A 22,736-nucleotide genomic window follows, 5' to 3' on the forward strand; every position below is an offset into this window, starting at 1 on the left:
GATGCTGCATTGACGACCCGGCCCGAAAATCCTCTGCTGACCCTCGCTCATCGCCGCAACCTTTTAGACATCTGTGTAGATGGTGCCCCTGTTACTGCCCTCATTGACACTGGCGCCCAAATGTCAGTCCTCAGCTCATCCTTTCGCCGCCGTCTCAAAAAGGTGGTCACAGCCACCGCTTCATCCGCCGTTCGTGTCGCCGATGGAAGCGTCGCTGCCGTCGTGGGACTGTGCACTGCGCGCGTCAGTATTTCCGGTCGCACTACCCCTGTCCTCTTCACTGTTATCGACCGCTGCCCTCACGACGTTATCCATGGCATCGACTTTTTAACGGCCCATTCTGCCCTGATTGATTGCTCAACTGGCCTTCTTCGCTTAGACCTGGCCTACTGCCCTCAAAACACCAATGTCAAGCCCCGCCTCTGATCCGCCGAATTTGTTCGTCTACCACCCGAAGCTGCTATTTATGTTCCACTGGCCCCGTTCCCCGCAGTTCCTGACTGCACATAAGTCACTTGCCCAATTACCGATGTTGTTCTGCGTCGCAACATCATACTCCCTCATACCATTGTGACTGTGACTGCTAACCGCACCTCTCTTCCCGTCCTTAATTTCAGCCGCTCGACCCAAGTATTACCCCATGGCATCGCACTTGCTGATCTGGTTCCTTTGGCGGACTGCGAAGTTGCTGCTCGAACGCCTCAGCATCTGTCGGAGCAGCATATATCAGCTTCTTCCCATTCGAACCTCTTTTCAGGCATGATATCTGCGGGTCTGCCAGATGACCAAGCCAGAGCTCTCTCCGACTTTTTGCTGTCGTACGCTGATATATTTGATTTCGGGGACCGACCATTGGGCCAAACATTCGTTGTGACCCATCGAATCAATACGGGTGACGCCAGCCCCATCCACAGACGACCTTATCGTGTTTCCCTTACTGAGCGACATGCTATACAGAAAGAAGTTGACAAGATGCTGACGCAAAACATTACTGAGCCTTCCTGCAGTCCCTGGGCGTCCCCTGTCGTATTGGTCAAAACGAAAGACCAAAGTTGGAGATTTTGTGTAGACTATCGCCACCTTAATCAAATAACAAATAAAGATGTTTACCCTCTTCCATGAATTGACGACGCGCTTGACTGCTTGCATAGTGGACTCATGATGGACTCGCTCCTCCGTGGCTTCAAGCGGACAACATGTTTAAACTACTTACATGACGTCGTAGTTTTCTCTTCCACGTTCGCAACCCACCTTGATCGACATTCTACAGTCCTGGCCTTTTTTTGCCGCGCCGGTCTTCAACTGAATGCCAAAAAATGTAGCTTCGGTAGGCGCCAAATCAAAGTCCTCGGTCATTTGGTTGATGCAAATGGTGTGCAGCCCGACCCTGACAAGGTTCGAGCCGTGCGTGAGTTCCCTACCCCGCGTAGCTCAAGTGATGTGCGAAGCTTCCTTGGCCTTTGCTCCTACTTCCGACGCTTCATTCGGAACTTCGCAGACATCGCTCGTCCGCTTACCTCTCTTCTTAAGAAAAACGCACCTTTCACATGGGGTTGTGACGAAGCCTATGCCTTCACGACGCTTATTTCTACCCTCACTACGCCACCTGTTTTGGCGCACTTCGATCCTTCTGCACCTACCGAACTGCGCACCGACGCTAGCGTCCATGGTATTGGTGCTATCCTTGCCCAATCCCAGCATGGGTCCTCCCGCGTCATTGCTCATGCCAGCCGCCTGCCTTCGTCCTCTGAGTGCAATTATTCAATTACAGAGCGGGAATACCTTGCACTTGTTTGGGCGTTGACCAAATTTCGCCCTTATTTGTTTAGGCGGTCCTTCTGCGTAGTGACAGACCATCATGCTTTGTGTTGGCTGTCCTCACTAAAGGGCCCCACTGGCCGTTTAGGTCGCTGGGCCTTGCGAATACAAGAGTACGAATTTACTGTGGTATACAAGTCCGGCCACTTACACCAAGACGCTGACTGCTTGTCCCGTCATCCAGTACATCCTCCCGATTTGTCCGACCATACTGCTGACGACTACATTTTGTCCATCTCGGACTTTATAACTATCGCCTCCGAACTGCGTCGGGATCCTGCCCTGCAACCAATTATAGACTAGCTGCGCAACAACCCCGATTCTTCCGCCAGCATGTTTGTGCTCCATAACGAGACATTATACAGACGCAATATGCGTCCAGATGGCGCTGACCTTTTACTGGTTGTTCCGGCTCATCTGCGCTCTACTGTCCTCACCCAACTTCACGACGCCCCTACAGCAGGATACTTGGGAGTATCACGCACGTACGACCGTGTGCGACGACGATTTTTCTGTCCTGGTCTCTACCGCTCTGTCCGTCGCTACGTCGCCGCTTGTGAGCTATGTCAGCGCCGTAAGACACCATAGCTTCAACCTAGTGGGCCCCTGCACCCAATCTCAGTGCCGACTGAACCGTTTTCTCGTGTGGGCCTCGATCTTCTTGGGTCTTTTCCAACGTCAACGTCTGGAAACAAATGGATTGCTGTGGCGGCTGATTATACTACCCGATATGCTATGACCAGGGGCCATCCCCACCAGTTGCGCCTCCGACGTTGCTGACTTTCTTTTGCATGACGTAATTTTGATTCATGGCGCTCAGCGTCAACTGCTTACAGATCGTGGCCGCTGTTTCCTTTCTAAAGTGGTTCATGACCTTTTCCGCTCATGCGCTACTCGTCACCAATTCACCACGGCCTACCATCCGCAAACGAACGGTCTTACTGAGCGCCTTAATCGCACACTGGCCGACATGCTATCTATGTATGTGTCCGATCACCATCGTGACTGGGACATCTCCGTACCTTTCGTCACGTTCGCCTATAACTCATCACGCCATGACATCGGCGGATACTCTCCCTTTTATCTACTTTTCGGCCGCAACCGTTTACTCCCCTTCGACACCTTGCTGCCTCTTGACAACTCTTCCTGTAGTTACGCTTCGGACGCCATCGCCCGCGCTGATGCCGCCCGCCACATTGCTCGAGACCTGTTTGGCGCGTCTCAGTGCTCACAAAAGCATCGTTATGACCTACATCACCGAGACGTCCACTACCCTCCTGGTTCCCTCATGCTTCTTTGGCTTCCGGCCCGTCGTGTGGGGATGTGCGAGAAACTTCTGCCTCGTTACGTGGGTCCTTACTGCGTCCTGCGACAAGCCACCGATGTGACCTATGAGATCGCCCCTCTACAGCCCAAGTATCCTTCCACAACCCCTCATCCAGAAAGTGTGCACGTCGCCCGTCTGAAACCACACCATTCAAGTTCTCCTGTGTAGGTAGCACCGGGACGGGGCTTCTCCCGCGCGGGGAATACTGGTACGGTGCGCAATATCTAGATGACGACGACGCACTGGTGTGGTGTTGTGAAGAAGACGACGCTCAGGCTAAGCTGGGTTCATGCTGGTGGTGTGTGCTTCTGAGAGTTATCTGGCGTTTACCGTTGTGTAAGTTTCCCTCAACAATATATTTCCGATGCCATCAAAATCAGATGTCGTCGGTGCACATGTATGTGCGTATTTGCTGCTTTAATTCTGCTGTGACGCCCATGATTGCCTGCTGAGTGATATCACTGGTAGGCATTCTCAAACCTTACGTTTTTCGACAATGTAGGATGCATTACAGGTTTCTTTAGTCCTTTTTGCATTTGCTACTCGTTTAAATGTGCACCTTGCACAGTGATCAGTTGGGTTTTCTGAGGCACATATCAGTTCACATTTGTTGTATGGCCACCACTGTACATGATCTCATGCCAGATTTGCAAAGACTAATTACCTTATTTTTTCATCGTGTTAAGCATTATCACGTAGTTATTGGTTCTATTATGCTGATGTTGATCTATTCTGATAGCTCCTAGGCATGGTTGTAACATTTGACTTGTTGACACTGAGGTGACATGTAACTTTATCTAAATTCATTCCTTTTCTGCTTGAATTGGATTTGCTGTTTTTATTCACAGATTCACTGCTTCGCTTTGCACCTATGCAGACTGTTATCTTAGCAATTCAGGATAAGGTTATAACAGAACGGTTACAATCTAAGCGGGCAGCTTAATCACGGGTGGAAGTGCTGCTCCAAATGCGTCAATTGCTCCATTCTGCTCCAAACTGCTTTCCCTGCTGCATCCTGCTCCAAAATGCAATATTGCTCCAAAACTGCTCCAAACGGGCTGTTTTGGTGTCCTGCCATCCAATTTAGCAGAACATGGGAACAATGTCATTGCACCAGTAGCAGAGATATAACGCATCTTGCGCTGGGTTTAATACAAATATAAATGTTTTTAGGGAAGGAAGCAGGGAGCATAATACATACTTGTTCGCAAGTAAATTTAATATGAGCCACCAGCGATTAGAGATAATTGCAAAAAAATGCACTGTGCTTGTGATGTAGCACCTTTTCCGTCTTTTGAATTGCCAGTAGAGAGAAGCGAGATCAGTAAGCAAAGCGGGTAGCATGAACTACTGTTAACTGTTAGGAAGAACACTTGTCCGACTTCAAAAACTGCATGAGTTATTTTAATGGTTCTGCTGTGAAAACAAGCAGATACTTCACCATTGAGCCTGTATGTCACTGACAAGCTTGCCAGGCCTATGGCAGACAAAAACATACTTGGAGAGTTATGTGTTGGTAGGCCAAAGCTGTCAATCACTAGGGAGCGTCTCAATAGTGTTAGGAAGGCATGCGGGCTCTATCGCCAAAATATTGAAAATGAGTACCAGCATTCAGTTCAGTTCAGTCGTTCAGTCGTGTCCGACTCTTCGTGACCCTATGGACCATGTCACGCAACGCTTTCCGGTCTCTCACTATCTTCCTAACATTGCTTAAGCACAAAGTGGACTATTGGCAGGAGGCAGTGAAGTAAAAAGTAAAAGGATGGACAGGCTACCCTTCAATGCCATTTATCTATATCCCAAAGCTGGTCCAAAATGTTCGAGCCTGCATCTCCTTAGACATCCGCCATATTTACAAACGGACAAGACGATCGAGGACGTGTTGTAGTCGTCTGCGGTCCCAGAGTAGGCAATAAGCACGAGAGCGGCACTAGCACCAAGCTTTTCAAGGCGCATTATTGGGGTCTGAAGGTGCCTTTTTGGCAGACGAAATATCCATGTACTCAGAGATTTATCAGCCCAGACATAGGATCTCAAAGGTTCATGTAATAGCCCTTATTGGGGGGTTTTGTGTTGTATTCTTAATAAAATAAAATAGATATCCACATGATATGGAGCGGAAATGTTAATTAGAACTCCAAATTAGTATCGATGCAAGAGCGTATCGAAGTAGTAGACTGGACATTTGAATCTATCAAGTCAAAATAGGTAAATGCATTAGGTCAGACTACATGTTCAGTTATGAAGCGCACCAGCAAGCATTACGTTTGTTGCTAGTTTGTTCCAAGTTTTTGCTAAGGTTGGCTTGTGTTGTATTATATACCTTTATATGCTTTGTTCGTTTGTCAAGTCACAGATGAGTGCAAACTTTGAAAGGTATTGAACTTGCATAAAAAAGAATCAGATTTAAGATTTTGTATTTCCGGAAAAGAAAACTGCAATTTATTAAAGACGTTTGCCCTTAGCAACATGCTCCAAAACATAACTCAAATGCTCCAAAACTCGTTTCGTTGCTCCAAAGCTGATTCAAAATGGCTTTACTGCTGCTTCCAAAGCTGCTCCAAAATGCTCGAGCCTGCTTCCACCCCTGCTTAATTCATTTTGTGCAATGACTAGCAAATGAGCTCCCAAGCCTTGCAGTGGTGACTTACTGCTAACTATTTTAACATAAGAAAAAGTGATTTGGGAACCAGAGTGTGAGCTGAAGGTCTCAGTATGCCTCACAGTTCATGGGTTCACCAAAATATTGTACACAGTGCAATGAACAGCACGATGGCCGTTTCACAGATTAACAGCCATGTAATTTGGTCTGTTTTACTTTCCTACTCAAATACAAAGAGCCTTAAAAGCCCTCCCACACTATAATATAAACCTAGCTACCACACTGACAGTTTTGTTTGCAAGCATTGCCGTGCGTATTTATGAAAAATACATGGTTCACACGGCCCCAATAGGCTCTTGTTTATTCTCTAAACAGCAAACTTCCATGTTAATAAAGTGTAAAGGCATTGCAAGGTTCACCTGCAGAAAATGTTTTTGTAATATGAGTCGTACATGTCCATATTAACAGGGTCCATATTAACGAGGCATTGCTGTATATGTAACCTATTTATTTTTTAGTCATGATAATGGCACAAACAGCCAGGCTGCGCGTGTTTAAACTGTGCGGCTCAAGAAAGACATTTCTTCTAGAAAGTGTGCAAGATAATTACAACACTGTTTCATGGAACAAAAAGTTGATGAGAGGAATATATTTTGGCTTAACCTGCTCTTAAAACTTTTACACAACACATTAAAATAGCCCAAGCAGCACGCCGTCAATGGACCGCCCATGGTCCAATATTGGGATATATTGGTCCCAATATTGGTCAATATTGGCGTCTGATTGGGGCGCACAAAGAGCCAAGATATATGCCAACCAATTTGATCGGCTCTCCTAACAAAACCAGTATTGGCATACTACCTTGTTTACTGGCATTCAACGGCACTCAATGGCTACTCAATATCTTCCACCCAAGCTCACTCACTGGTTGTTATATCACGGCCATCCCGCCAAGCTCACTGACCATCCAATATCTTGTATCCATGCTTATTCACTGGATATTCAAAACTGGCATCCAGCCAGATTTATCGGCTACCCAATATTTCCAATCCAATCTTGCCCAGTGGTTTTGCATTATTGGCATCCAGCCAGAGCAATTGGCAATCCGGCTAGTTGCTTTTTCGTGCTATGACTAATAGGCACCTGCAAAGCCATCCGCTACTTATGCAGTGCAGATATTTTTCACGCAGCTTTTTATTTAAATTAGGCATGTTGAGGATATCCATGCACAGAAAATAATACAGCTGAAAGGTTCACTGCATGGTGATTTATTAGGTGTGCACGTGTTACAGGGCATGGAAACATTTAGGCAGAACTCTTAGACTTCAGTGCTCCTCCTGTCTTTGCGTCCCTTGGCAAGGTGTTCTCAGGTCCCAGGTCTGAGGAAGGCGCTGCGTTCATCGCAGCTTCTTTTGTGGTCGGTTGTAGGGGCAGCAGCTCCATGCAGCCTTTAAAGATATGGACTTGAGCAGCGTGCATAACAATGTATTTCCTTTCGCAGATGGCACCTGGAAATAAAAGCAACATTCATAAATCCCATTAAGACAGAAAACGGTTGGAAAGTGGAAGTGCAGCTAGACCGTGGAGTAAAAATGTAAAATAAAGCACTACCTGTTGGCCCTCAGGCAACTTTCTTGTATGATTTACTCAGGTTGAAATAAGCTGCATGCTCAGTGAGGCCGGCCATATTAACCTGGTTACATTGGTTGCGACATCTGGCAGTGCACGGCTTCCCATGTGGATGTGTTGTTGACGCTGGAAACATAAAACAAAATGATATTTGCCGTTATCTGTTCATTAAACGGTAGTCAGTGCTTGCCCCCTTATACTTGTAGTGCCTTTGTGATCGAACACCTGTACAAGAAAGACGTCGTCATAAATGGAAGCTTCAAATCAATAGCTTTCCTTTGAATAGATTGCCGCAAGAACTAAAAAGAAACTACAAAGGAAAAAACAGACACAAAAAATGGCAGTCGCACTCCGACCGCGGCTGCTAAATTTAGTGTGCACCGCATCATTACTGCAAACAAAACGTTTTAAAAGTTGTCAAAGCTGCAGCCAAAACAACGCACGACACAAATGCTTTGGAGTTTGTATGATACACTCGAACTGAAAAAATAAAGAAATCCGTAACTTAGCATCACGTTTGTTGTGGGAACAAGTTTGTGCGTGTGGTAAAGTATAAGAACTATGGTAGCAACTGTAAATAACCTATTTTAAGCGGCTATTTTATGACACTTCTACTACTCGGAATTAGCGCAAGAGAAAGATCAAACACGTGAATAAGCTACGCGTCGTTTAGACCATTCCAATAGCGCATTCATAACGGCAAATTACAATATTGAATATTCGCTCGCAACTAAAAATCATGTCCCAGAAAGCTAGACAAGAAACTGACCACTTCAGACACACAACACACGCGCGATGAAGTTGTAACCTGAAAATCACACAAAACACGCGTCATGTTTTACAGGACCACGTTTTTCTTTTGCAATACAAATTGGCCACCTCTGCGCCGTAAATTTTGTCATTATGACCAGAGTTTATGCATACAAAATAGTGCACTGAAAATACAGTTCAGAACTGACTGGCGTGGTGCGGTCGAAATAAATGACTTTCCGTTCTCGCAAGCATATCGGTTATTGACATGATGATAAAGGCTGACGACATACTGCACCAAATAATGCAAAAAAAAAGTATCTTACCACGGCTAACGCAGATTTGCAGACCTCAGTTGCAACAATCCAAAATGAATGCTGCCACGCAAAGTACATCCCAGGGATCTGATGCTTTATACACCTGGTAAGAAAAAGAAGCGATCTTACAAGGAGACAAAGCAAGAAATAATCTCAGAGAGCTCAGTTATGAACAAACAACTTAAAATGCTGGTGGTACTCACAAATATCCTCTTTCAGGCATGGCCATTAAAACGAATCGGAACTTTCACAAGGCTTGGTTTTTCGGTTCTGCTGTCCAAAGCTGCGGGAGCTCGAGCAGCTCGAGCGGTTGGGGATTGTCTGGCCGACCAGACGCCTCTGAATCAGCGGCTTGTGTCGAGTTTTGAGGCGCGGTTGGAAGGGGGCAGAAGGATGGTTGTGTTTTCTCTCCCTCTTTTTTTTTTTTGCTTGAGATCTGTCGAAAGAGTAGGCATAAAGCTCGAAAGGGGGTGAGAGTAATGCAAGGGGTCCCGCAGGACCACGTGAGCCCAGAAGGCTGCCGGCCAGGAAAGTTGGCGGGAAGGAAGGGAAGAGTGAGGGGGAGCAGAGTGGGGGGTATTGTGAACACCGCCTGCCTAGCCGGGAGGAAAAAGAGGGCAGTGAAGGTCGCTGCCCTTCCGCGATGACTGCTTTACAGGGAGAAAAGGCTACAAGACGGGAAGTTGAAAGCGGTTTGGAAAATTGCTTTAGTCAAGGCCCTCGGGCGCAGAGGCGACAAAAGGACGAGAGAATGGAAACCGTATGTTCTTTGCGCCAAGCGTGTGAGGAGGAATGCGCAGAATTTTGCCCTTGGCTTCGCTAAAACAACGAGGAGTGCGTTCGGAGCTCTTTGGTCGCCTCGACTGTTGGCTCGGTAACATTTTCAGTGGAATGATAATTTCGCTATATTTCTTTTGTTAATGCAAAATACGTTTTACCTCATAGTTTCAAATAATAATCACATACGTAAAACAATCTTCAGTTTTCACGGAATCGTCCTCGGTTAGAACAAATGGACATATTGCCGCGAAACCTTCAAAACAGTATTTGTTGTTTTTCAACAGCCGCCAGCATACAGGCTTATCACTCTGGTTCTGGACCGCGTATCAGTTCCGTAATCTTTGTTTGTTACTGCTCGATGTCGCGAGTCACACCTTTATCAGTTTTGTTGTAGCGCAAGACGCACCGAGATCTGTCTCGAAGGTTCTGGCCACTCGCTTGTCTTTCCACAATGTTCCAGCCCGTGCTGGTAGCTGTTTGCGACGTTATCTAGATTCTTCTGCGCAACCTTTAAATTGAGCGTTGCCGAGTGTGACGGGCATTCTTTGTTCGCCGACCGACGAGAGCGTTTGTTGCTATCGCCGCCGCCGAGTTGCTTAGTTCTTTTGCGGGCGCAAGTCAGCCCAAATAAAGAGTTTCTTTGTGCAATCATCGACCCCTTCATTTGTGTCGTCGACCTCGTCACGACTACGTGACATCTGGTGGAGGTGCTGCCTTTGATCCTTCAAGCGAAGACCCAAGCCGTGTTCCTGTCGCCCTGGAAGACCAGCCTACAGGTCACCGAGCCAGCCGCCCACTTCAAGGCCTACAGCCAGAGCACGGTCTGCTACCTGACCCCATTCGATTTCAGAAGACATCGACGCTGACAATGGCCCAGCCTACAGCACCGGTTGTCTTCGTTCAACCCCGTGAGCCCCCCTGATACCATGGACGACCGGACGAAGATGCAGAAGACTGGATGGACCTTTTCGACCGTGTTGCAGAATTCAATGGCTGGAACGACGCCGCGAAACTCAGGCAAGTCTACTTTGTTCTTCAAGGACATGCCCGAGTTTGGTTCGAAAATCATGAGGCAGCTATGAAGGATTGGGAGATTTTCAAGGAAGCGTTTCTGACTGCCTTTTCAAGCGCCGTCCGAAAGGAAAGTGCCCAGGCCCTCCTGCAGTCAAGACTTCAACTCCCTAACGAGCCTGTCTTGGCGTATGTTGAGGAGATGAAGCGCCTCTTTCGCCGCGCCGACCCTAATATGACCGAAGGTGAGCAAGTCAAACTTCTATTGCGAGGCGTTAAAGAGTCGCTCTTTGAGGGTCTTGTGCGAAATCCGCCAAGAACTGTGGCGGAATTTGAAACGGAGGCGTCTACTATTGAGAAGACGTTGGCCACCCGAATGCGCCACTACGAGCGACCACTTCAGCCGGACTGCTCAATCTACTACCCCAGCGCATCTGCAAGCAGAGAGAACCTTCGGGACCTCATCCGGGAGATCGTGCGAGAGGAGCTCCGCCGAATGCTGCCATCATCGCAACAACCCCAGGTGGCGACGCTCGCGGACGTCGTCCGTGAAGAAGTTCAGCAGGCGCTGGGCGTTCCTAACGCGATGGCTGCGACAGTTCCAGCACAAGAGGCAACAGCGATGAACTACGCTGGTGCATTACGTCGCCCTCCGCCCCGACGTGATGACTTTCAGAGCCCTCGCCTCTACCATCCTGTTCCTGAAAACCGCCCCTTGGCCCCCGCCCGCCAAGCCTACCAACGACCCCCAAGCCCCAGGAAGTGCGATGCCTGGAGGACTGCAAACAACCGGCCATTATGCTTCCACTGCGGTGAGGCCGGCCACATTCTACGGCACTGCCCGTACCGACGAATCGGCCTCCGCGGATTTGCAGTCGACGCTCCACGCCCACGCCCAGGTGAACGACCGCAAGAAATCGACAACTATCTGCGTAGCGGTGAGATTGCGCCACCAAGCCGTCGATTCAGGTCTCCATCGCCGTACAGGGCCCGCTTTGCGTCGCCAAGACGTAGCTATGATGATAGTGTGCGCGGAAGGTCCCCAAGCCCCCGTAGGGGAAACTAAAGGCAGCAACCTTTGGAGGTGAGGTTGCTCAACGGCGAAAAGACGAAGATCCTCCGCCGCCGACGACCACTAACGACGACGCAGCCGTTTCACCGCCGCTCGACACGACGACATCGACGACAACACAACCAAATTGCAAGCAGACACCGCCGCCCAGCGAAGTAACAACGGTATGCCCCGGCCATGACCTGAAGAAACGACGCAGCCGGGATCGGACACTAAGGCCCACGTGCAATGCGAGGACGCGAACAAGTGACCTTGAAGTTGATGTCGACGGTCGCAGAGTCACTGCCCTAGTAGACACCGGAGCTGACTATTCAGTCATTAGTGGACCGTTAGCCTCTCAGCTAAGAAAAGTTACCACCGCTTGGGATGGCCCGCTGATTCGCACAGCAGGTGGCAACCTGATTACTCCATCGGGACGATGCACTGCAAGAATAACCGTAAATGGGCGTACTTACCCCACCAGCTTTGTGGCCTTGCAGCAGTGCTCCCGCGACGTGATTTTAGGCATGGACTTCCTAAATGAACATAGGGCTATCATCGACCTGCGATCCAAGCTCATCAAGCTCTCTGCAGACAAAGCCATTCCTGCTACGACGACGTCGATGCAACACATCGCTCTAAACGTCCTCGATGAAGAACTGACCGTCCCGCCCCGATCAAGCATTGCAGTCTGCGTAGGTAGCGCAAACATCGAAACCGCTGAAGGCATCGTCGAAGGAAATATCCAATTGCTCTTAGAACGAGGTGTCGGTATCGCAAGAGGCATCGCGAAATTCCGGAGAGGTCAAACTCAGGTGCTGGTAACAAACTTCACCGAAGAATACCGGCATCTCAACAAGGGCACGACGATCGCTTTTCTCGACGAATTAGCCGACCTCAAAGATGTATTCGCCCTCCACGACCAAACGCTGGAAGACTCACCGGACCAATTCCGTCAGCCCAAATTTGACATCAACCCGGCATTGACCCACAGCAGGAAAGACCAGATTCTTAGTCTTCTTCGAAGCTACGGGGAGTGCTTCTCGTCATCATCGAAGGTACGACAAAAACCACTGGCCAAGCACCGCATTATAACGGACGAACAAGCTCGACCTCTGCGCCAAAGCCCTTATCGTGTATCGCCGCGAGAACGCCAGGCCATTCACGATCAAGTTGAGGAAATGCTACGTGATGACGTAATCCAGCCCTCGAACAGCCCCTGGGCGGCACCAGTCGTTTTGGTCAAGAAGAAAGACAGCACACTTCGCTTCTGCGTTGATTACCGCCGCTTGAATAGCATAACGAAGAAGGATGTCTACCCGCTTCCCCGCATCGACGACACTCTCGACCGACTCTGCAATGCAAGGTACTTCTCATCGATGGACCTGAAGAGCGGATATTGGCAGATTGAGGTCGACGAAAGAGATCGCGAAAAGACCGCATTCATCACACCGGACGGCCTTTATGAGTTCAAGGTGATGCCATTTGGCCTCTGCTCCGCACCAGCCACGTTTCAACGAGTAATGGACACAGTCCTGGCAGGCTTGAAGTGGCAAATTTGTTTGGTATATTTGGACGACGTTGTTGTCTTCTCGTCAAACTTTGAAGACCACCTAAAACGACTACAAACAGTGCTGGAATCCATCAAGTCATCGGGGCTAACGCTAACAGCAGAGAAGTGTCACTTCGCCTACGAAGAACTCCGGTTCCTAGGTCACATCGTTAGCAAGGACGGTATTCGCCCAGACCCGGAGAAAACAGCTGCAATCGCACAATTCCCACCGCCTGCCGACAAGAAAGCTGTGCGCCGATTCCTTGGGCTGTGCGCTTATTATCGACGATTTGTCAGAAACTTTTCGCGGATCGCCGAACCGTTGACGCAGCTTACAAAGGCTGACGTACCTTTTAAATGGGAAGCGCCGCAAGAAGAAGCCTTCGACGAACTTAAGCGCCGCCTGCAATGCCCTCCTGTACTTGGCCACTTTGATGAAAACGCCGAGACCGAAATTCACACCGACGCGAGCAGTGTGGGCCTAGGAGCCGTTCTTGTCCAGAAGAGTGCCGGACAGGAGAAAATAATCGCATACGCTAGCAGATCCCTCATTTAGCAGATGTCACGTAGTCGTGACGAGGTCGACGACACAAATGAAGGGGTCGATGATTGCACAAAGAAACTCTTTATTTGGGCTGACTTGCGCCCGCAAAAGAACTAAGCAACTCGGCGGCGGCGATAGCAACAAACGCGCTCGTCGGTCGGCGAACAAAGAATGCCCGTCACACTCGGCAACGCTCAATTTAAAGGTTGCACAGAAGAATCTAGATAACGTCGCAAACAGCTACCAGCACTGGCTGGAACATTGTGGAAAGACAAGCGAGTGGCCAGAACCTTCGAGACAGATCTCGGTGCGTCTTGCGCTACAACAAAACTGATAAAGGTGTGACTCGCGACATCGAGCAGTAACAAAGATTACGGAACTGATACATATTTTTTTTTATTAAAAATGGCACACAGGTCGCTGTTTATGACGGAGTGCTCTTGAAACGTGATCACGCGCAACTGAGCGATGCAAAAGCCCGTATACTTGCTGTATTCCTATTAAGGAAAAGAAAAGCGAAAACGACCATAACTACGAGTACCTCAAGGTTAAAAATTCCCATGTTATTCATTTTTATTTTTATTTTTAAATCAGGTGGTCATTTAGAGCAAGAAAAAATCCGCGTAGAACTAAACGTGGGCATATCAAGAAATACAAAATACTCGACGAGCTAAGATCTGAAGAACTAAATTTGCAGTAAAGAAAAAATAGAAAGAAAGCAAGGGTCAACATTGAAACTATATCTACGAACTTGGGACAAGGTTGTCCTCAGAAAGAAGCGCGGTATAATCATCTTTCAGCCCGCGGAAGCAGCGCTTGTGAAAGCGGCAGAATATTTCACAAAGGAACCCTAATTCTCAATCATGTGTTAAATTCTTCGAGAGTGGTGTTCTCTAAAAATGCCTCAAAACTGCTGAAGTGACGCACTCGCATTACTTTTAATATATATGAATTGCAATTAGCTGCCTGGTTGACATGATGGGATAGAATTATTTAGTTCTCTGAAGGGAAACGCCTTCGGTGCGGTGATTATATGGTTGGATAATAAGGCAATGAATGTTTGAAGAATAGTTTCTGAAGAATGCTTAGGAGAGCGCTGTCAAACGCTGTGGTCAAATGCATCATTATGAGCCATATATTACAGCTTTCGAACAAAAATAACTTTCGTAAAGAACATCGTTATTATGCAATTTCAATTTTGTTACCATATATGCTGGCGACACATGTGCGCGCATTCATTACACTGTAGGTAACTGTTTTAAATTTTTATTTTTTTTCGTTTGCCTTGCCCCATGCGGTGCTGTTGATTCTTTTTATTATCTTTTACATGTACACTACTTTTTGGCAGTGTGCGATTTACGTCGCATTAGAATACGAACCATTCCAGGACAGTTCAGATTTGTTTTCTTGTCTAGTGAATTAGCTAGACATAACGTAGAATATATGTTGCTTGTATTTTTTCTTTGAGCTGAAATATTTCATGCGCTGCTGCACCGATGGCCAAAGTCGTTCAGTCTTTGTCTGTTGCTGAAGCCCACAGCAGAGCGCAAAAGAGTACAGTACAAATTTGTGTTTAGCAGATATTCGAACTCGAAGGCCCTGAAAGCAGCCCAACATATCTGTCTATAAGAACAGCTAGTATTGAGGCGTGGTATAGTCGGTGCTTATGCTGAATGCCGGAAACAGCTAGGGTAATGGCGAATCATACAGTGCGTGTTTGGTTGGCTAGCGTGATCGATCTCTCCCACCTCTGCTTAGCTTGAACATGTTGGGTTTCTTTCCATCACGTAAACACAGGCGGAAATAATGATGCTACGCGTGCGTGTTTCGAATCATGGACAAACGTTTACAGGATGTGGATTTACCGGATGTATTCGATCGTTTCTGCGTTTACTATCCAAACGTAACCCCTGGTGTTTGTTCAAGCGACACACACGTTCTGTTGCGTTCTTCGCATTTGAGTACCTTGCGTTTCTTGACTGCGCAGGATATTTTTCGCGGACACGCATCTAATAAACATTTGCTTGTCAGATCAGATGTGTGCTCGAGCGTGCGCGTATGCTTGTACTCGTATGCGTATAAATAGGCCCATGGAACGAAATCCCGTGCGCGAGAGTTGTGCGCGAGATCTGTTCGAGATCTGTGCATGGATATATCTGTGCATCGGATCTGTGCATTGATGTGTCAATCACTTTCAATCATCCTGATTTGACGAGATCAGAAAAACAAATCGTCTCCACCGGGAATCGAATTCCTAGCCTAGTTAACGCTTTAACCAACAGCGCTAAACCCTGGATCGCGAAACTAGCACCATACGTAATTCTCATTGTCTACCGTGATGATAGCGACGAGAATGACGCTGCAATTAGTGATAATTACAATGATGACAGAATCAATGGTAATGACGCTGCGTTTAGTTGATAACGATAATGATACGTAATGCACCGTATGCAGTAGCATTAATCTCGCCTTCGCTAATTTCTGCAGTGTAGATTCCACGTGCTGTCAGAATTTTTTCAACACTTGGCTAAAGTTTGGAACACTATCTGTGTTAGCTACGTCCACGCGTGATCGACATCTGGGCCTCTAGTCTGCAGGAATTGTCTCGAAGATATTATATGCAGAATTTTACATAACAATTAATCGTGCCTAAAGTCGTAAATAAAAGAGTTCTCTACCAAAACTGTCAAGTATAATCGCAGGTCATCCACAACAATTAGCGAATCACGAAAAATGTATTCAGAAAAATATATTCTACATTTTCCGTGATGGGCACTTCTGTTCATTTTGTCTGGTCAGCTCAGTCAAACAATTTTAGGACAATCTATACATTAATCCCAATAAACATTATATATATGGTGGCCCAAATTACGTATGGCGTATGGCGTATGGCCCGGACGTCAGTTGAACGTAAACTGACGTCCGTGCCAGCGAAAAATTTAGTTGCGACGAAATTAGCCCCAACACACTGTCATATCGAGATGCAAGCATTAGAAATGTCTCTGTCGGTCAGAGCTGCTTCTACTGTTTTTTTAGCGCCGCCGCAGCCTGAAATATGCAAAGGTGGCCAGCCATCAAAGCTCGTTAGACAATATCGACCACTAGAAACCATGATATATACAATGTTGGGATGCCATCAAAGCTGATGGGACAATATTGACCAGTCTATGTCAAGATATATGCAATGTTGACAAGCCATCCATATTGGCAGAACATTATTGCCCAACCTATGCCATTAGGGTGCAATGCTGGCTAGCCATCACAGTCCATCGAACAATATTGAACAATATAATGCATATGTATACATTGTTGGCAGGCCGCCATGACAGGCGGGTCACTATTGGCCAATATATGCCATGATTTATTTATTGCTGACAAGACAACCATAATGGCCGGACAATATTAACCTATTTATGCCATTATATGTGCAATGCTGGCCAGCCATCAGACCTCATTAGGCAATATTGACCGCTATAATCCAAGATATATACAATGTTAGGATGCCACCAAAGCTGGTGGGGCAATATTGACCAATGTATGCCAAGATATATTCAATGTTGACGAGGCAACCATAACGGCCGGACAATATTAGCCAAGCTATGCCATGATATGTGCAATGCTGGACAGCCATCAAGGCTCATTAGACAATATCGACCACTAGAAACCAAGATATTGCAATTTAGGAAGCCGGCAAAGTTGGTTGGATATTATTGACCACTATATGCCTAGATATATTCAATATTGAGAAGCCGGTGTTTTTGACCGGACAATATTTACCAGGTTATACCATGGTGTGGAAGATATTGGCAAACAGTTGCAGCTGGTTGGCCAATAATGACCAGGCTGCCTCATTGTGTATACAATAATGGCAAACTGTTCAATATGAATGGGCATTATTGACCGCTCTTAGCCGGTTGAATGCCAATAACGGAATAACGGATGTGGCTGCACATTATTGGTAGCTCAATGGCACCATTGGGCCACTTGTGGGCCAGTAATCCCCAATCAATCCCCATTATTGGGTCGATGAAATGTGCTGCCTGGGAGGTTTTGTGGAGCATGCAGAAACACTGCTAAAGGACAAGGACAGTAGGAAAGAATAAATGCCATTGTACTAGGTAGCAATTCTTGTTCTCCTTGTTTCTTTATGCAGTTTTCTCTTTTCTTTTTCCACAAGCTATCCCTGCAGTGCACTCGGATCGAGCCCTTTAGAATTTACGCATAGTGGCGACAGGACAAAGTACAGGAAGCAATGAGTATGTGCACTTGTAAAGCACACTGTAGTTACCCACCTTATATACATTGCCCTCAAAGTGCTGCTTATTCTCATCATGATCTCAACAGCATGCACCCCATTCCAATACAAAGCATCTGATAAGAGAGCACAGGACTATTTGAGCATTGCATATGACACAGTCGTCATTTATACTGACTCTACTTATATAGTATCAATGCATTATCAACCTGTATAAGAAATATATTAAATTGGCAATTAAGGATGGCACTTCATTTTATATTGAGCACAATGTATAGTCTCAATGTATTACCAACCTGTATAAAGAATGTATTACATTGGCAATAAAGGATGGCACTTCGTTTCATATTGGGCACAATGTATGTTGTGCAGTAGATTTCTTGAGATAGCTCTTGAATCCATGTAACAGCAGTGACAAATGCAACATACATTATTCACATCACTGAAGAGGCATGTTGAACAAAATTATAAATAGTAATGTTGAAGCCAATTTTTTAGGCCTCTCTAGAGTGCAAGCAGATGCTGGAAGCAAATGTTCTGTCGTAGATGAAAAGGCTGCAGATTTTCTGCTAGTGTCTTCAGGAGAACATTGCTACATGTTGTATGTGTTTCCTATGTTCAATGTGGCCAAAGTGGACATCTTTTTCCTTGCATAGCAACCTTAAATCTACACCTCAAGTAAATATGAGCTGGCAGAGCATGACATGGTCCATGATATGCAGAACATGTTAATATAACATATGCCGAGTGATTAATATTTTGCATATCACGGTGATGGCAGCCCCAGGGTTTGGTTCTAGGGTTCTAGGGGGAGCGAAAGGGCTGCCTATGGACCGAAAAGGAATAGCAACAATTTCCTTGTTTACTTTATATTTCTCAAACAATATCATGCGCTTTGTTGAGCAATAAATGGCAAACAAAGTGAATGTTTTAACTTAACTCATGCTTTTCATACAGCGGTTCTGTGAGCAATATTGATATATAATCATTTTTATATTTAGCTTACAATATTACAGCTTGAATAATAGTGTTCTGCTTGCAAGGTCTTTATATCTTGATTTGAAAAATGACCAGTGGAATATTTTACTTGCTAGAAGGCTTCAAGGGGAGGGGGGGGGGGGGCAGCTCATTCAGCTTCCACAGCTGAACAAAGCCGATTTTGTTCTCTGAGCCATGTTTTGGGACATTGAAGTGAAATTGCTGTCATGCAGACGCTTCCTTTACAGGCCTTGTTGCCGTTTAAGATCATGAAAAAAAATTATTCAAAATAGAAGGCACTTTGGTGCAAACATTTCTGTCAGCTGTTTTGGAAGACAGTTTACTACTTCCTTATGGACACTAACTGTTCTTGAAGCCAATAATTTAAATGCTAACTATATAGTCTTAATCATAAAATTCAATAATGAAAACCAAACTAGGCCAGGCAACTCTCAATAGCCCGCGGATGGATTATATTACTGCGCTAAGGCACATCGACTTTCTAAAAGCTAGGACACCTATTATATAACACACTCAATGATCTCTCTTTTTTTAGTTGTTTTAATGTCACAGACTCCTTCTGTTTTAAGTACATAACACAGTATTCTAGGATTATGTTTCTGGAACTCTAGAATTAAAAGAATGTGTTTTGCACACATCAGTGCTTTGATAAAGTAGCAGCAAAAGGAAAGCCTTGTGTAACAAACGTAGTAACAACAGGGCAAACTGCAGCTAATGTAGATACCTCAACTGCCATCCTGGGCAATAATTACCCTGGCTCTAGTCCCACATAGCAATAGCTATACATGTTTTATGCCGAAATCAATCAGTTGTGAGTGAGCGGTTTTTCTCTTCAGGTAATGCCGTTGAGTCGCCATTTCCTTTTCACACATCTGTCCCATATATTTCATTTCAATTTTCCTTTAGGGGGAAGGGGTGGGAGTCGGAAGAGAGCTTGCATTTGTTCATACTTGAGGCTATTCAATGTTAGATCCTATTCCATAATTGGTATTTTTCCCGGGTTGCGCTGGTTCAGGCTTCACAATATTTTCTTTTTATCTGTATGCTGGAGCCGTCGGTCATATCACTCCTATTGGATGCTTCTTTCACCATTCGTGATTTTAACACCTAGTGAATGTCACCATTGCAGATTTTTGTCTTTTATCCTCACTGCACACATATACATTGGCATCCACAAGACCGGTGCGTGCTACTTTAGCAACTATATATCTTTATTAGGCTGACTTGGGCCCACAAAACAAAACGGCTTCTTCAATAGTAGCAATCGTGCTCATCAGTCGTCGAACTATGAATGCACGTTCATTCGACAGTGCTCAATTTAAATTAGGAGTAGAAACATCTAAATAAATCAGCGAAGGGTACTAGAAAAGCCAGAAAAGTGGACAGACGATGCGGCGGCAGCTACGAACCGTGCGAGCAAAGGCCAAGTCAAATTTGCGATGGTGGCCATGTAAGCACTCATGAACGGTAGTGAAGCGCTACTCATTTGGCAGCTGACGAGAGCCCATGATCACAGCAAAAACCACGCCATGGTGATCCCGAGCCAAGCGAACTGCGCCGAGGTGCCGAAATCGATAGCACCCCGCAGCACGGGTTGCGCGCCAGCTTTGAATGTCATTTGAGGGAGCATGCTATTGGACAGAAGGCGTTGCCCGGGCGCGCCAATCGGGATGCTGGAACCGTCCGGCTGAACGGCAGTCAGCAAAACGATCATACAGCACCCCTTCCGCACCACGTCTGCAAGCGAAAAGAAAACATGCGCCCGCATACGTACGGAGCGGATCTAAAAATAAACCGTACAGCGTCCTTTAGGCGATCAAGCACCGCACTATGGCGGCACCTCCTCGACCGCCGTAAACACCACCGCTGTGGCCCCTCCTTCCGCATACCGTACGCGAACGACACGGCGGATCGTTAGCGGCGATGTCCGAAATAAAGCGTGCTAAAATATATATGGTAGCACCTCCTCGAGCGCCGTAAACACCGCCGCTGTGGCCCCTCCTTCCGCATACCGTACGCGAACGACACGGCGGATCGTTAGCGGCGATGTCCGAAATAAAGCGTGCTAAAATATGTTGGCGTCTGGAATACTGAGCCGAATATCAAGTATGAAGCTCTCGTGAGGATCGCCGACCAGCAGCAAATTGCTGGTAAGATCGATAGCCGTGATACAAGCAAGTTTATGCTCAAGCCAGCTGCCGCTGGTGCATTTCCCAGACAGCACTCGCCGACTGCCGACCTATGGTCGATCATAGGCAGCTGGTCGGCAGCCGACCTGCCAGCATTCGATGCTTGGTCAAATGACGGCCCATGGTTGGCCATGTACCAGGTAGGGCGGAAGTCGGCTATCAACCAAGGTCCAAGCTCTGGCACCCTGCTGAATGCCGACCAATTCAGCCATGGTAGCTCGGCCATTGGGCGGCCCATGGTCAGTCATGTACTAGGTTGGGCAGAAGTCGACCAGTATTCGTGGCCCGAGCTTGTAACCACGACTGAATGCCGACCTGTTTGGCAACGGTTGCTCGGGAATTTGGCGGCCCACGGTTTGCCGCGTGCCATGTTGGCCAGGAAGCCGGCTAGCATGCACGACCCAATATGCCTGTATTGGACGGCAATTAAATCCCTGGATCTACTTAACCTCTAGTACAAATCCAGTTGTCAGTGAGAACGCGCAGACAAAACGAAACCGTGAGGTCATAGCACGATCATGTGATATTAAATTAGTGATTAGAAGGTACCTTTTTCATCGTCGAGAAGGAAAAATTTGCCTGAAGTTGATCGAACAAAAGACTATTTTCTCAGCGTCATTTCTTTTTCTAGTGGTTTTGCATTATCCATAAGGAACTACGCGCAGAATTGTCTGTTTACCTGGGGAAAGGACCGAATACGATGCGTGTACTTTCTAGTCGCAATCCCTGGAAAATGAAAAGCCGGAAGACTATCGAGGTTACCATTTTAGTTTTGGGCATTCGCACGGTGGTAAAAAACGGAAAAAAATGGCAGTTTTCCGCGCAGACTGCGAGCATGACAAGGTACATTTATATGGCGCACAACATATATATCGGCAATAAACAATAAATTAGTTTCTTCTGCCTATTAGTTTAGAGTTGGATCATTCCAACCACGCTAAGCGGTGGCAAATTGTCCCTCTGGGTACAAAATGAGTTGAAATCACGGAAGGTGTTGTGAAAGGAAATACTCAGCTTTTGCTGAATAGAGGACATTGCATCGCAAGAAGCATCGTCCATTTCCGTCATGGACAAGCTCAGGTACTGGTAAAAAACTTCAGTGCAGAAAACCAGCACAAAGGCACGACGATCGCCTTTCTGGATGAATTAGCGGACATTCGAGATGCATTCGCCCTCAGCAACCAAGCTCTGGAAGAAGCACCTGACAAATATTGTCAGCCTACGTTTTACATCAACCCCGAATCACCCCACAGCAGAAAGGACCAGATTCGCAGCCTTCTTCGAACCTACAGTAATTGCTTCCCGTCATCATCTAAGGTGCGGTAAACACTACTTGCCAAGCACTGCATTAAAACAGACGAACACGTCCGATCTCTTCGCAAAAGCCCCTACCACCGCCAAGCCATCCGAGAGCAAGTCGACGAAATGCTTTGTGACAATGTTTTCCAGCCATCAAAGAGCCCCTGGACGGCGCCAGTGGTTCTGGTGAAGAAGAAAGACGGGACACTTCGTTTCTGCGTCGATTACAGCCGCCTAAACAGCATAACGAAGAAGGATGCTGATCCTCTTCCTCGATTCGACGACACACTCGATCGGTTCTGCAATGCGAGGTACATCTCATCGATTGACATGAAGAGCGGCTATTGGCGAATTGAGGTCGACGAAAGAGATCGTGAGCAGACCGCATTCATCACACCGGACAGTCTTTTTGAGTTCAAGGTGATGCCATTTGGCCTCTGCTCCACACCAGCGACGTTTCAACGAGCAATGGACACTGCTGGCGGGCTTGAAGTGGCAGATTTATCTGGTATACTTAGATGATGTCGCTGTCTTCTCTAGCTTTGAAGACCACTTACAAAGGCTTCGGACAGTGCTAGAAGCTATCAAGTCATCAGGGCTAATTTTTAAAGCA

Source organism: Amblyomma maculatum, chromosome 3 (assembly GCF_055883805.1).
Source record: "Amblyomma maculatum isolate TAMU_Amacu chromosome 3, ASM5588380v1, whole genome shotgun sequence".
NCBI lineage: Eukaryota > Metazoa > Arthropoda > Arachnida > Ixodida > Ixodidae > Amblyomma > Amblyomma maculatum.